This window comes from Amblyomma americanum, chromosome 4 (genome assembly GCF_052857255.1).
Source record: "Amblyomma americanum isolate KBUSLIRL-KWMA chromosome 4, ASM5285725v1, whole genome shotgun sequence".
Classification (NCBI taxonomy): Eukaryota; Metazoa; Arthropoda; class Arachnida; order Ixodida; family Ixodidae; genus Amblyomma; species Amblyomma americanum.
Window position 1 is genome coordinate 112,441,999 of NC_135500.1, and position 16,149 is coordinate 112,458,147.

At 42.8% G+C, this 16,149-nt stretch overlaps 1 long non-coding RNA gene across 20 annotated transcripts in view; it reads left to right on the forward strand.

Moving 5' to 3' along the window:
- Positions 1-6,629: 6,629 nt before the first annotated feature.
- Positions 6,630-16,149, forward strand: part of LOC144128217 (uncharacterized) — a 159,863-nt gene continuing 150,343 nt past the window's right edge. For 19 of the 20 annotated variants that reach the window (XR_013313743.1, XR_013313737.1, XR_013313728.1 and 16 more), the window contains exons 1-2: positions 6,630-6,783; positions 8,031-8,054. This is a non-coding gene — a long non-coding RNA (uncharacterized LOC144128217). The remainder of the gene's footprint in view (positions 6,784-8,030; positions 8,055-16,149) is intronic. The other variant, XR_013313727.1, reaches the window with a different exon arrangement.

Here is a 16,149-nt window from a genome sequence, read left to right on the forward strand (position 1 = left end):
ACCTTTTCTAATGCACCCTGTTCAGTCAAACTTTCACTTTATAAATCATTGCTTGCATTAAAGCTCGACTATGCTGTGTTGATACGGAGACCTCTAAAGAGGGCGGTGAAGCCTGCTTTGACAGCTGTTGGAAGCACTGCAGCTCGATTTATTACTCACAGCTATGGCCACTCATGAAATGTCACACTAATGATAAGCAGAATGCCTCTAACCACGATTTCACTGGGAAGAAAAATGTGGTGCCTTTCCATTTGCTTAAACATTTGCAATATTAATCTTGTTTCTAAACATGGATTGTTCAATTCGCCCACCTGTTTCAGAACGCACGGATCATGCGCGCCCAGGTGGTTATCGATTTGCCATACAACACGTCACTTAAATTCTTTCACTTAAAGTACATATTCCGATTGGGGTCATTTTCCAGCAGATATGGCGCTCACCTACAGTTTGGAGCCTCTGAAAAGTTATGTTGTCATTTATTACGCATGACTTGTGTTCCTTCCTGCTTTTGGTGCCACATGAGTGCTTTCTTATAGTTTCTTGTTTTCTTTTTTTCTGTTTTCTGCCAGTTTTCCTTGCAGGTGCACAGTTGTAGAATTTGTGCTAACTTCAGGAAACTCAGCCAACCAAATCTCATGTGGCAGTGCGTGGCTGTATTTCCATATATGGCGTCCTGTTTAGTGTAAGTATTATTTCACTCCCCAGAATAATGCCCGCTGGGCCATGAAGGTGTTTAAACAAATTGCAAAGTGTTTCACACGTACCGCTTATGCTCAAAAGGAAAGATTTCTACACTGATTGAGGTTGGAGCAAACACACTTTTAGCTTCCTGAGCCTCCCTGCCGCTTGTCAAAAGCCCACTACACCTACTGATTATGTGAACATATGCTACAAAAGCTGGCTAAATGATGGGGCCGTTGTTACCCTTTTATAAAAGAGAATATTATCCCCCAGTCTACTTCTTTTAGGATTGCAACTAGCAATGCGTGTTATTCAAGCTAAGTAACAATGAATGGAAGTATTAACAGTTTATTATAATTAGTCATGGCAGTAGCAATAACTGAAGTCGCAGGAGTGCAAGTCCTGACGCATGTACAGAAGCCAGTAGCTGTACGAGTACAAACACTAGCAGTAATAATGTTTGCTGTTATGCCGCGTAATGAGAGCTTTGTGAATAATGCAGAAAACGGAGTGTGGTGAGACCGAACATGGTTAGCTTTTAGAAGAGACTTTACTGCTATAATACAGGACAGGCGTACAAACACTGTTTGGACCGATAACTGCAAAAGATAGTGTCTGGTCTAATGCAAAAATCTCTACAATTTCAGTCGCAGAGAGTGGATCGCTGATCAGTAAATAGTTATGCATGCAACGGTACTACTCGAATAGCGCACGTGTAGAGAATTCACAGAACAAAATGCAAAATAGAGGCAACTATAACGATTATGTACGCGGCTAGACCGATTCACTGTCACAAGAACCATCCGCACCAAATAACATCTAAAAGCAATAATTAGTAAGGTACCAAACCATTCAAAAAGCGAGTTTCAGGCAGATTTAAATTACACTTGGGTTACCATACGTAATGCGTCTTGTTAATTGCCGAAAATTCTCTAAAGCATGCTAACAACGTGAAAGAGAAAGTCGATGATTTTTCGAATACGTCATTAAGCTGTCATCTACTGTCTAGGAAAAGTTATGATCGGAATAAGCGCATCAGCAATTCTGACGAATTTAGAAGTTCGTGTGCATGATATTACTAGCTGTAAAACCAATGGGTCATTCTGCAGGTGCTCGGTATACGCCTAGGTAAAGTAGATTCGTCATTCATGTTCATGAGATGTGAAAATAAAAAAGTGTAATTTCCTTAATATCCGCAACACGTAAGCTCCTAGACCATTTATTCATAAATGCATTCAGCAGTATTTAACACCGCACTATGTATTGCCTAAAGCACAGCATGGTTTTCGTGCAGGTTTTTCCGTGTGAGAACTTATCGAATTCACGCATTATATAGCTACAACGCTAAACGCACGAGAGCAGATTGATGCTGTTTTTATAGATTATGCGAAAGTGTTTGATGTCATATGCAATCAAACACTTGTACCTAAATTTAACGCTTTTGTAAATGATTATAACCTTCTTGGCGGGCTAACTGATAACTTGTACTTGGGTTCGCAGATAGTTTCCTTTAATCAAACGAAATCACTTAACATCTAGGTAGCTTTGATGGTGGTGCCGCAAGGGTCTGGTTTAAGGGAACCTTTAATTATTATTTACATAAATGATGTTTATACAGCTACTTATGACCTTCCGTTAAAAATGCGCTTATATGCCGAAGACTTCGCCCTTCACTCTGCAATATGCTCAATTCTTGATCAAGATAAGGTAAATATTGCATTAGAAAAGTTTTGCGACTGGAGTGGGGAATAAGAATAATTGATTTATTTAAAAATAGTTTGATGATACATGCGAAAAAAAGGGAACCACTCAAGCACAACTGTCATAATGAATAAAACAGCCTATCACAAGTAAATGGTGCACTTACTCTGAAGTGGCATAGGCTTGCAGGTATAAGTTGCGCGGAAGCGCAGAGGAAACTTGGTTTTCTGGAGCGTAGTTTGAAAATTTTGCCCAAAAAGTGCAAGCCTGCATAGTACAAATCATTGGCACGGCCCCTTTTTGAGTACGATTCTCCTTTTTGGTCATCCTATCGTATACGCGATGTAAAATAACTTGAGTATGCTAAAAAAAGCAAAGAGATCTATTTAACGGCGTTATAAACGGAAATCCTCGTCCGCGACTAATGCCGCCATCTCATCACTTCCTTCCCTTGCTGACAGGCGCATACGGGACCACGTTGTTTTTTTTTTCACAAGATTGTGCATGTCACTTTATTTGTGCAAGCACCGATTCAGTTCATGAGTCCTTCACCACGCAAGAGACGCAGTAGCCTGCTAAAGTAAGTTCTTCTACAGGCATCAATAGAATTCTCAGAAATATCTTTTTTTCCGGACACCATAGTAATCTGGAACTTATTGGATGGTTCATTTCGCCCACTACGTCTTGCTGAATTTTTCAATCAGTTACCGAATCATATGTCGCGCCGCATTTTTTTGCGGGCTTTGCAATCAGAGCATTTCTATATCCCCGACTCCTATATGCACAAATATTTGTTTTGAAGCGAAACGCTTCACCATTCTACATAAATTAGTCATCGCGTAGGCCGGATAATGACTTTTAGTGACCTTCAGCCCAGCCACGTTAGCCGCGTATGACCATATGGGGTACAGTTATGGTGTCAAACCCCTTACCCTTACCTTGACCCATGGCCTTTAGTTGACTTTTGGGTTGACCTACGACCTTAAGAACATTCGATGGGGTGATGTGAAGCCACGTGATCACATCTGATGGGGGTGTCATAACACTACAGAAATGATGTTATATTGCGTTAAAACCACGGCACAAAAGAGAAGAACACATAGCACGGGACGAGCGCACAGTACCAACTGGTTTATTCAGGGACCGAACCCCCAAGGCTTGTCGTGATTGTATCTTGAGCACATGCGCGGGTCTGTTCTCTATTTAGCGGTTCGGCTCCCGAATAAATAAGTTGATAGTTTCGGCTCGTCCTGTGCTATGTGTTCTTCTCATTTGTATCGGGGTTTTAGTCCAGTACAACACGGTCTGTAGACGATCACCAACAAGCCCGACAACAGCTCTTGTTAAAGCATAGTGTCGTAATACCATGTGCAACCACGTCACAGCCACGTGGTCGTGTGGGTATATATAGAACGGCTGTCGCTATTGTGTAACGAAGCTGCCATGGACAAGCCTCAGATGCTTAGCAAGCGTCCGTGCTTCAGGTTGAATTCCAGGATTAGCCAAGTTAAGATACTCACAATTTTTTCTTTTTCTTTCATTTGCTCCCATATTTTTGTATCATGATCATCGTATATGTATCGACTCCTGTAATGTATCGCTCTGCAAGACAACATTTAATGTAAATAAATAACATAAATAATTACGTAAAGACAATCTCAGCATATTCACAAGTGAGGTGGTTGAAGTTTTCTCTATGTTAATCACCGGAGTTCATTTTTTAGCGCAGAAAGACACCACAAGAAGGAGCGAACTTGACAAAAAAGAATTCCAGTAATGCACCAACTAGCCTGCAAAAACGTACTCGAATGCTCGTCCCCTATGTTCGGTTCTCGGCTGTCTGGTGCCGCTGCTTTTATATTTTCCATTCCTTTTAAAAGCACTGACCTAGTGGTTCCGTTTTGTTACAGAACCTTGTAACTGTTCGGTCTTGATCGCTGTTTTAATGCGATAACTTTGACTTCGTACAATATCCGAACTATTTGCAAACACGTTTTCTTCTGTTAAACGCTCTTCATTGTCGGCACTTTATGAGGAAGGGATATTAGGTCGCAGCGAGGACCACAAGCGACTGACGGCCACCGTTATCATGTGGCAGTATTTCAGAAGTCACAGATCGTACGGAACCTTATGGGCGTTTAATGGCGGCGCATCTCAACACCATGCGTTTTAAACGGCGGTGGAAGTTGGGCAATGCCTGTTTATAAGGTTTATGTGGCGATAGAAATGCTTTAGGGGCTAGGTGCTTTAATCGTAAGATTTTTCCATTTGTGCTAAACAGAAATGGCTGTTTTGCACATGGCTGCAATTCAGTAAGGAAGCGTGGAGGCATTCCTGATCTGAAACTTCCGGCACGACTTGTTTACGCCTTTGCTGTCTCATAATGAGATTTATTGCGTATATGCTCGGTGGAATTCATCGGCACGTTCTTTTCTTTTTTATTCAGCTATACTTGTTTACATGCGCGGTACAGGCCACAAAAAGTTTAATTGAAACTCACCGCTCGTCCGTGCATGTCTTCATTTTACTGGTGTCATTTTTCATATAAAATCATGGTCATAATAAGTCGCTCAATCTTCTGTTCTTGCGTGGTGCACTTAATCCGCAACCGATAGCTTTCTCGGCCCGAAAGAACACGGCTACTTATCACTGCAGTGCGCGGACGCAGCAGTTTGTAGCGGTAGTTAAAAGTATCACCAGCAGCCAGTTCCAGAAATGTAGACCCCTTCTTGCAATTGTATTTTGTTTTAAGAATTTTTGATTATCGGGTAATTCGTCGCTGCCATACAGCGGAGAGATTAAGTCGGAACGAATAGTAGAGAGAGAGAGTGAGAGACGGAAAGGCAGTGAGGTTAACTAGGCAGCACCCGGTATGCTACCCTACACATGTGAAGGGGAACGGAGGGAGAGATAGAAACGGGAAAGAACAAAGGGAGATGATCACTTTTGCACGTGTCCGTTGGCCGTGACTCGCAGGGTACACAGGGCACACACTGATTGTTCACAATCTTGCACTCAGTCCTGAGTCCTTCAAGAGGAACGATTAGCAAATACTAAATACTGCATTAGGCAACTGAATAACCAGCTTTCCTTCCCGATGTTCACAAAAAACTCTGTGTACCTTAGCTGGCAGAAAGCTAGGCCTGAGAATGCCAAATCCGCTATGTAAGCAGCGGCCTCTAATTTAAAAGTAGGAATGTGGCAGAACAAAAAATTTCTTCTTCAGTGTAGTGGGCCTTACAGACATACTGGATGTACTTTTCTGAGTAGAAACAGAGTTTCCTCTCGGAACATAGTCCAAAGGCTTTCTATACTGTTCTTATAGCCTGTACTGCTTTCCTTTAGGCATATGGTTTTTGTCGATTCATAGGACGTAGACTGTCCGTAGACAATAGTATACGAAAAGTGTACGACAATAAATCTATAGTTTGTCAATAGAAAGTATACGAAAAGTGTACGGCAATAAATCTATAGATTGCCAATGGAATGCCTATAGAATTTGTATCCTCTATAAACTAGTTTATATGACTTCTCTAGAGACAGTCTATTTCGGCAGAATTTCTAAAGAATTTTTGTAAGGGGCATGACATGATGCAGTACGGTTTGTTCTGAAGTCGCTTGTGAAACGTATATTACGTCGATATTATGACGGCTGCGCAAAGTGTGCCCCTGTTCGGTAAAAAATTTGGGGTTCGTGAGCTGGTGCGGGGGCTGTGATCGTGCTCTTTGTTTGCGCGCGCTCAAAGGTAGCACAGAAGGCACGATTTTAGCGCCCTAGAAAATAGTTCCTTTCCTCAGACGTTTTGAAAGCGATGTACTTCAAATTTGGTCTTCAAAAACGATAGTGGGCCAATATATCACGAGTGGAATTACACCGCCAGGCCGCCCTTACAATCACGAGTGCGACATCCCAGCAGTGGCTTATGCTTAGCTAGCATATCTACCTAGCGTGTTATGACTATCGCTAAGCAATTTTAGTCAATAAGACAATGTTCAGCATGGCGACATCGGCAGGTGCAGCCAAGAAGGACACACTGAGGCCGCCTGTGAAATTAAGCCTGTAGAACAGTTACCGCTGGTCGAGCGCATTGGACGCTTGAACAAAAGGAACAAGGAAAAGAAACGATGCATTATGCTGTCCAAAGCCCCCTTTTTTCTACCGTAAGTTGAGGAGAGCCGACTGTGTCGCCTATCACCTATTCAAGCAATAAATCAATCGACTACATGAGAGTGCTGCGTGCCTCGCGGAAGCTAAAATACTCTTCGGGCGTTACTGAGTCCCATAAAAGAACTGAAAAGTAGGTGTACACCGGTACTGAAGCGAAAGGCAGAAAGCAGCAGCTCTGTTTTTCACGATGCGAGCTGCTCACTTAGCCGTACTAATTATTATTGTTCTCATCGGTGAGTAGTATAAGCGTTCGTTTACTGAATGGTTGTTTGGTGTCTAAGGCTTTCGAAATACTTCAGCGAAAGTAACCAGTTTCTTGAGGACATAAGTATAAATTATCTATATTTAGCAGGGGGTGGTCAGTAAAGGCTCGCAAATGGTTTCACTTACGGAAAACATCCTGTGCTTCATACCTCCTCCAGTCCTGAATAACGTTTTCTGTATAGCTACCCGCACTTCGTTCTGTCCTCTGGCTCTGATTGTGCCTGATTATTTCTCTCGTATTATATCATTATCATGTAAGAGTTACTTCGGTACCAGCCGGAAATACATTGATGCCCCATTCCCCTTCCATTTTACAGGGGTGGACGAAATTACAAGTAAATATCAAAATTAGTCACTGCGTCTTATTCTTTTGCCTTACAGGCTACATTTCTTTGGCTTATTTTCTACAGTTTTACTTTAAGGAACTCTCCCATTTTCACCTCATTACATTACAACCCTGACCTAAGACTTCACAAACTCACTTTGCTGTTATATAATCCAGAGTGCACTCTTTTCCTCTCTTGACGTCAAACCTATGCCTACGTTGCCTCCTTTCACTCAGTACTTCCAAGCCTCATTTTAACTTTATTTTCTTACTTATTTCTTGACTCTGACAGCTACGTAAGGACGGCGTCTTCAACATGATCGGTTATTAAAGGCAGGACACATATATCAACAAGAACATTCAACTCGCTTTACACACTGAAATTAGGATACCGCACCTTTTTAACACCAAATTAAAAACACCAGTACTTATTTTACTTTCTTTGCTTTGTGCGCCCGTCTTTGAATGAATGTGATCCTTGTACACTCTGCGAGAAATTAACCAAGAAAAGCACTATTTAACCTACACTGAAAAGATGGAACATTTTATTTATATTAAACTGAATACAGCTACATGATGTTGGAACGAAAAACACTAAGGTGCGTATTTTCGACAAAGTTTACCCAGATATCCTATCTGCAGTTGTTGAGAATTAATGAACAGCTAAACAGTGTTCAGATCTGTGATATGTGCTGCTTACGTTTTCTATTTGAATGGTCTGCATACTCACACGATGGCACATATTATTCATTTATGAAAAATAACAGCTTACAACCCACATACTGCTGCCAGAGCAAAAGATAGACTTACTTTGTGTTGAATAAATCTGACTGAATTCCTTGTCTTTTATTATTTATTCTCGGTTCCTCCACCCTTTCCTTGAAACCAAAGGAATTTCAGCAGTTGGTACACGTGGTAAGTTCTGTCGCTTTCTTACCTGGCGCATGACTTTTCCTGTTTGTTTTTTTTCTGGCTGAGAACTTTACTTGATATGCTTACTTCTTCTACTTTGCTGTTGTGGAACTACAACATGTTTGTAGCATACGCGCTAATCATCGGCGGTTTCGGGAAGCAAGCGTTGAATACCTTTATTCATAATTTTTGCCCTTGCATCATACTTACTCTCAGGGACACCGCTATCAATATTTACGAACTTAGGTGGGTGGTGGCATTGGAGATGGGAGAAGATAAAAAATTTTCGACTGGCCAAGAATAATGTATTGTTGACAATGGGCACTTTTATTCTTGCCCTTATGTACAGGATAGACGAGGTTTTCGTCGTAAAATATTAAGCTTCTCTAGTGACCTGAGGAAAGCTTTATTGTTTCTTTTCGAGAATTAAAGGAATTTAGAGAATTTCGAAACATTGTAACTTTGGTAACAATTGTAACAATATAAATATTAGGTGAGATGAAGTCCTAAGTTTTTGTATTCGGGTGCTACCTTAGGTTTCTGGCGCTCATGTTATACTGGAAATTACTTATTGTTTTCATCTGCATAAATTCCACACACACAGTCCCTTTTGGTTCAATTCATCCCCGCTGTGTCGCATCAAGCGTGTATTGCACCTTTTTGCTTTTCGTTTGTAATCTAGTCCAGTAAGTATGTTAGATTTTCTTGTAACATAAGCAATGATTCTCAGGCATTCTCACCCACGGCGTGTCAGTCTCCGAATGTCATTGATATGCACTAAGAAAAGCAGAGGTGCTGAAAAATGATCCCTGAAGGACGCCTGACGTAACATCAACATTGCCTGATGCCCTCCATTTGCTATAACTGACTTCTTGCGCGCAGGGATTCAGAAATCCGGGATAAAATTTAGGCTATATTACATCGCAATGCGTTCTTTCAAGCTTCTGGTACGGTACAAATCATAAGGCATAAGCTTGGCAGAACGCAAATACAATCTTAAATTATAAGAAAGTAGACCTCAAAGAGTTGAAAAATTACAGACCGTTCAGCTTACTGTCCGTTGCCTAGAAGATATTTACTAAGGTATTTGCTAATAGAGTCAGGGCAACATTAGACTTTAATGAACCAAATGACCAGGCAGGCTTTTGTAAAGGATATTACACAATGGATCGTATTCACACTATCAATTAGTTGATAGAGAAATGTGCAGAATATAACCAATTTCTATATATAGCCTGCATTGATTATCAGAAAGTATTTGACTGAGTGGAAACCTCAGCAGTAATTGAAGCATTGCGGAATCAGGGTGTAGATGCGCCTTATGTCAAAATACTGGAAGATTCATATAGGAACTCTACAGCTACTATAGTCCTCCATAAAGTCAGCAATACAATTCCAATAAGGAAAGGCGTCAGGCAAGGGGACACGATTTCGCCAATGCTATTCACCGCCTGTTTACAGGAGGTGTTCTGAGGCGTGTATTCTGAACAGGTGGGGATAAGAGTTAATGAAAAATACCTAAATAATCTGCGATTCGCTGATGACATTGCCTTGCTGAGACACTGAGGAGATGAACTGCAAATCATTGTCAATGAGTTAGACAGAGCAGTACGGTGGGTCTAAGAATTAACATGCAGAAAACAAAAGGAATGTTCAACAGTCTAGCCAGGGAACAACAGTTCACAGTTGGCAATGAGGTGCTGGAAGTGGCAACGGAATTCGTCTACTTAGGGCAGGTTGTTACAGCTGATCCGGATCATGAGAGGGAAATAGCTACAAAGATAAGAATGGGGTGGAGCGCATATGGCAGGTTCGCTGAGATCATGATTAGCAAGTTAGCAATATCCCTCAAGTGGAAAGTGTACAACAACTGTATCTTACCCGTACTCGCCTACGGGGCAGAAACGTGGAAACTAACGAAAAGGGTTCAGCTTATGTTAAGGAAAACAAGCGAGTCATGGAAACGAAAATGATACGTGTAACGTTAAGAGACCGGAAGCGGGCAGAGTGGATGAGATAAGAAACGCGTGTTGATGACATCCTAGTCGAAATCAGGATAAATAAATGGGCTTGGACGGGGAATTAAATGCGAAACAAAGATAACCACTGGTCCTTAATGGTAACGGAATGGATTCCAAGAGAACGCAAGCGTAGCAGGGGGCGGCAGAAGGTTAGGTGGCCGGATGAGAGTAGGAGGTTTGCAGGCATAGGATGGGCGCAGCTGGCAAAGGACAGGCTTAATTGGAGAGACATGGGAGAGGCCTTTGCCCTGCAGTCTGTGAAGTCAGGCTGATGATGATGACATCGCGATGATTATTCGGGTAGCAACTCATGAGGGAGGACATCAAATGCTTTCCTAACATCTTTGCTGACCTTCGGCTAAGGGAGCTTGATTGTAGCTGGTGAATTAACTACGCCACCCAAGAAGTCCCTTGCTGAATTCATGTTGATGACAGTTTACAGTACACGTCTATAATATATGCTGAAGTATATTGCCGGTGAGGTGACAACAATGGTATAGGGCGGTAACATGAGACGGTGCTACACGAACCAGATTTATAGATTGGCGCAACGGACGCACTTTCCCAGTCATCAGGAAGACAGTAATGTTCAAAGACTTGTCAAATAGTATGTTGCGTTATGGGGATACAGAACCTGCTGAGAATTTCCGAAAAGTACTCTGAATATAGTGAGGATCAGTAGCTTTTGAAAGATTCATGCGCTCAAATTGCTTACATCAAGGAGAAAGCCTTTAATGGCTCATACTCGCGCTTCCAGTGTAACTCTGTCTTCCACGATTAACGCGGCAACTAAACAGGATAGCAGAAAATGAATGCTAGCATCACATAGAGGTGGCAAAATATAACCACCACGCCAAGTGTGATGACTGTAGAATGATTAGTTAATGATCTATAGCTAATTATAACCAATTTAACAAAAACAACGAAATGCCTCGATATAGCATGACGTCACACCCGAGGTTGTCATGGTAACGGCGTACGCGCTGGTGGCGCCACCTGCGTGCCACCACCAGAGAAGCCAGAGAAGAAGAGAAGAAGGCCAGAAAAGCAGAGCGCAACCTCCTACATCATCGTCTAGATCGAATGTGTGGCAAGGTAGAAGCCTTTAGGAGTGCCACTGGTATGGGAACCTGCGAAGCTAGAATCGCAGTCGGCAAGGCCAAAGGCTTTTGCCTTGCCGCCCTTTAGATTGGCAGAGTGCTCCCATAACTTTTTTCTCTCATTACCTGCCCGATTAGCTTCGTAGCTGCAGTTGCTTCCACGTTTAGAGTTGATCCTTTTCGCCACTGGCGGCAAAAGGGACCGTATTCTGTGACGACTCATTCCATTTCATATTTCGTTTCGCCGCGACGCCTCTGTGACGAAAGCAACACCAGGTAGGAACGCAAACGGACAATCACAGAGACAGCCAGCATGGCCGGAGAGCCACCGCTAGCCAGCCTCGTACCGCCGCATCAAGTCCGGCTGTGTCACGTACACCCGGACAATTCTTTAACAGTACCGGGCGAGCGTCGACCAAGCAGCTTGTCAGCGCCTAATCACTGCGTGGAGTGGCGATCCTAGCGAGAATAAGCGCGTGCCCACAAGTTTTTCCACACAACGTTTGTCGTCGGTGGCCAAACGACAACGAATTGGCCCGGTGTACGCGGACCACGCTGCGTCAAATCATCGCATAAGCGGAGCGCGTTTTCTTTGCCGAGACTGAATTAGCTATGCTAAAGCTCCTCTGGCTTATAAAATGTGGCCTTATGCTAGGTCATTCCAGCGTAGACGTTTGTGCCGGTCCGCCAGTGCGACACGAGCTCGAGGCGCGTTTATGCAAATAAGCGGCATCTTTGCCGCGTCTCTCTCTCAAGACTGGCGTGACGGCTGCTCTCACACCCTACATCAGTGGGAGAAGCTGTTAAAAGAGAGGACACAAAGGAATGGAAAGGAAACTGACCGTTGCAGAATACGGCCCCAGGTGTCATTTGTGGCTACACATTTAACACGATAGCGTTAAGAAGCTCGTGTCGCAGAAAATCTGGTGTCGCCGTACTCGTCGTTGACCGCGAGCGAGAAATGCACGGAAAGTCCCCAGAGAAGCATCCCAGGAGGTAGACGGGCCACCTAGGTCACGTGACATTGCAGCGTCACCACAACCTACCCACCCGATGGCGAGCAAACTGCCCAACATGGCAGGTGGCAGCTAAATTAATTATTGGCCACTCGGGAAGAGCAACCTCGGACGCCCAAGGCCCACTGATAGCACGTCACTGCCGCATCGCTCAACCGCTACACCATTGCTCCAGGATAGGTATTAAGATTTCCAGGGGTCTTTCAGTGTAAAGCTGAGAACTTCACATTCACTTTAAATGTGCATAAACCCATTAACTATCGTGTCACAGCCTTAGGGCGGAGCATATGTGCCTCCTCCAACTTGTTCCACTTCATATGAACAATGCTGACAGCTGGGCCCAGTGTACACGTTCGGGAGAAGCAAGTTATGCAGAGGGCAAGAACGCTATCGCGCAACGATATCACAAAGGGGCAAACTAGTGCAAGAACGTTCCAATTCTGAGAAATATTTCATAGCCGGCGTTATAGACGGTTCGTGACTTTTAAGAATCCCTTTTGGAAGAAATCGCCGCACTCATTCATTGGTCTGTCGCTTTTCTGAACCATACGCTAAAACCTAATCCTAGACCAGTGCCTCTGTTCCAAATACAAAAAATATAATCTGGAAGACAAAGGCACCGATGATTTCCGCAGGTGTGTGACGGAGACACACTCGAAAATCTCAAGGGTGTTTCGCCTCAGACTTTGCACTATTTTATATATAGGCTTTTTTGAATTAGTAGAGCGCTTTTTTCAGCGCAGCGTTGTCAGCGGTGTACTACATCAAAATACAGATAAGACATGCTAACTAGCAGGCTGGTTTGCTAATACTGCATAATTAACAATTTAACTATTATTGTGAGGCTCCTTAATTAATGAAAAACGTGCAGCCCTCAGTAAGTAATATATATAACATTTTAAAAATTCGAAAACGCTGTTAGCCTGGGCGCTGCGGCCTAACGAATTTTGACTACATCTAGCCAAAATACATGCGCTTTTTGTGCAAATTTTTGTCCCGCACCAAAAAAGGACTCTTAGCATGGAATCCATGTAAGTGTATTTGTAGTCGACATATTGTCTGCCTTTTTTTAAATCACTGTTCGCCTTTGTTGCTGCAAGTGAGTTCAGTACGTTACGAAGCATCAATTGCTCATTGAAAACCTAAAACAAGTTCGCAGTAGAAAAAACAATTCACTAAAAGTGCCAATAGCAGTGAAGACTATACATTTAGGTTTTACATACTGAGTACCGAAACTCCGAAGGACTATGCCCTAGGCAATAACTTAAGATGCCTGAAACATCGTAAGGAATTTGAAGGGGTGCGTGAAAACTAAAGCGGAGTGATATTTTATGGATCTTTTAAAAGCCCTACTCTCAAGCAATGCTTCTTAGACAAAAATATCCGTTGAACTTTAACATATGCTTTTTAAATATCAGTGAAGAAAAAAATTCCACCATGTTTTCAATGACCAAGGGTGTTTTTTTCATATTCCTCTTTTGAAGCATTGTCCTTTCCCATATAACTATGCTAATGTTGTCTGAAACACTTTTTATTGTCTTCCACATCAAATTTCTTTTTCCCATCTTAAAGCGAATTAAATAACAACATGTAAAAAAAATCTCACTGCGAAAACTTCCTCGATACGTTGTTCCCAGAGTGCGAAATCATTCTGGTGAATCCACAATCCCATATATTATATACCATATATACCTAATAAATTGCCCAACGAGAGTTTTGCAGTTGAAATACTCGCAGTTAGTTACGTGAAGCCATTGTTAAGCTTGTAGTATTGTAAGCTTGCAAGCCAATCTGGTAACTGCTAAACAAAACTGAGTGTGAAAGTAACAAAGGGTGTTGCTGCTGCCGCATCGAGCCGTGCATGCCCAACTCCAGATTTTGTGTGTAGGTATCTTATACTTTTTTTTATGGCGCAAGGGCATCTGCAGCCAAAGAGCGCCATGGCACAAGGTATTTTCGTTTGCTCAAGGCGGGGTCAAAGACTCATTGCCCAAGCATTTCACCCTGATTAAGCCGAGCACCAGGTCAGGGGAAATCTAGTTCCCGTTGTATCACCGGTGGGTACCCGGCGACGCTGGGGATCGAACCCCCACATCCCGCACGCGAGGCGGATGCTCAACCACTACTCAACCACCGCTGCGGTCCACATCTTGTACTATATCCCTAAATTAAAAAAAGTATTATCAATACTTTCAGTACAACCATATAGCTTCTTGCCACGTCTTCGAATACTATATCCAGCCAATTAGAGAGCAAACCGCTCTTCCTGAGTAATGTTTTCTGTCAGCGTGCGAGCTCAATCACAATCAGCCCTTCAGAAGTCGTGGTAAGCAGCAAATAATTTCTTCAGCATTGGCTTTCACTGCATAGCTATGATGCACACGTCCACGAAAAAACATGCGTGGTTCCCTTCCGCGATGACGTGACCACCTTCTGCACATACCTCGCGCTGCTTTCGTCGTCTTCTACTAGAGTTGGCGTTGGGCCGCGGGCACCAGATGCCCCAGACTCTTCCAAGCGCACCTCAATCGTGGCACGAAGCCGGGAGGTGAGAGCCCGAAGGCATGCAGCTGGTCCAACAAACGTAGCATGCGCTTGGTTACGCTGCCGTAAAGTCATGCCCGGTATGAACCGGCAGGTATGTGCCCGTAGTATTAATATTCGGTATAGAACAGTGCTTACGATAGCAAACGTAATGCGGGGCTCTACGATAGAAGTATCACCTGTCTTTCAATTATGGTACTGTCATACGCCAGAGCTCAAAAACAGAAACAAGACACATGGACTTTAAGTCCTTTTTCGTTTAAGAAATCGCAATAAATACCGATCACTTGTTTGATTTCTTAATAGCAACATTTTGCTTGACGCGATAGGGCTCTGCAAGCCCTCTGCTTTGATACCCAAAGTATTCTTATGTCTATATAATATTTACGTCTTCATATAGATTGATTATAGATATTTTAGTTGCTATGTTTCCTAGTCATAATAAAGTATGCCGTGTGAAAAACTACTACGAAGGTTTTTCTGTTGGAAATAAAAGATTGTTTCATATATCTCAGTGTGGCAACATTAGCCAGTTAAAAGATAATAGTGAAAGAATCACAAATAATTTCACCTTCACCTTAATAGTGTGAGGGTAACAACAACAAGAAAAACAATACCTTCACCTTCGTCATATTAGTGCATAGTATGTAGGTCAGAAAACGTCATAAAACTGTCCTCTACAGGAACCTCATGCACAAAGGTTCACTCTCAGTCATGTTCTTGCGGCAAGACTTTGAAAAGAGGCAGAATATGGAGACCACCAGCTGCCAGTAGTTAAGTACCTAATATCGGCTACGCAGTTTTCATTCAAAGACTGAAAACGCCCTATCTGACAGACTCGTCTCATAACCTACTTCATAATATAGTCTGGCTTCCATAGATCCCAGCCTTGCTACGCCTTGAACGTATAAGATATGGCAGAGATAAAAGTGAGGGTTATTAAAGATATTTATTGCCTGTGATCCCTCCTTGTGTAAAGACTAGTTGTTTAGTGTTTTCTATGCTGCACTAAAAGGGAGCCTCTAAAATTTGATGGCTCTTTATTGTTTTGTCGATCACTTTTAATATGCATTTGTCCCTTTGATTGGAACAAACTGCCAGTTTATTATCATTATTATTGTTAGGAAGGTGTTGGCGTAAAAGACCAGGTGATTTCCAAATTCTCGAAAGATTATTGCTTTGCAGCATTGGTCATGTGTGCCACAAGTGCCGAGAAGTTGCTAGCCAGATTGGCGATGGCAGGGAGTAAAGAGCATACTCTCCAGGTTAGTGCATCCACGGAGGCTAAGCGAGCTGCCCGGCTGGAAGAAGAGGAGATGAAGGCGGCGGTACAGCCACCGCCGAGGGATATTTCTGATTTTCATGGAAGAAGCGCCGCTAACCTTAATTAGGAGCCGCCCTAGAATGTGCAGCACGA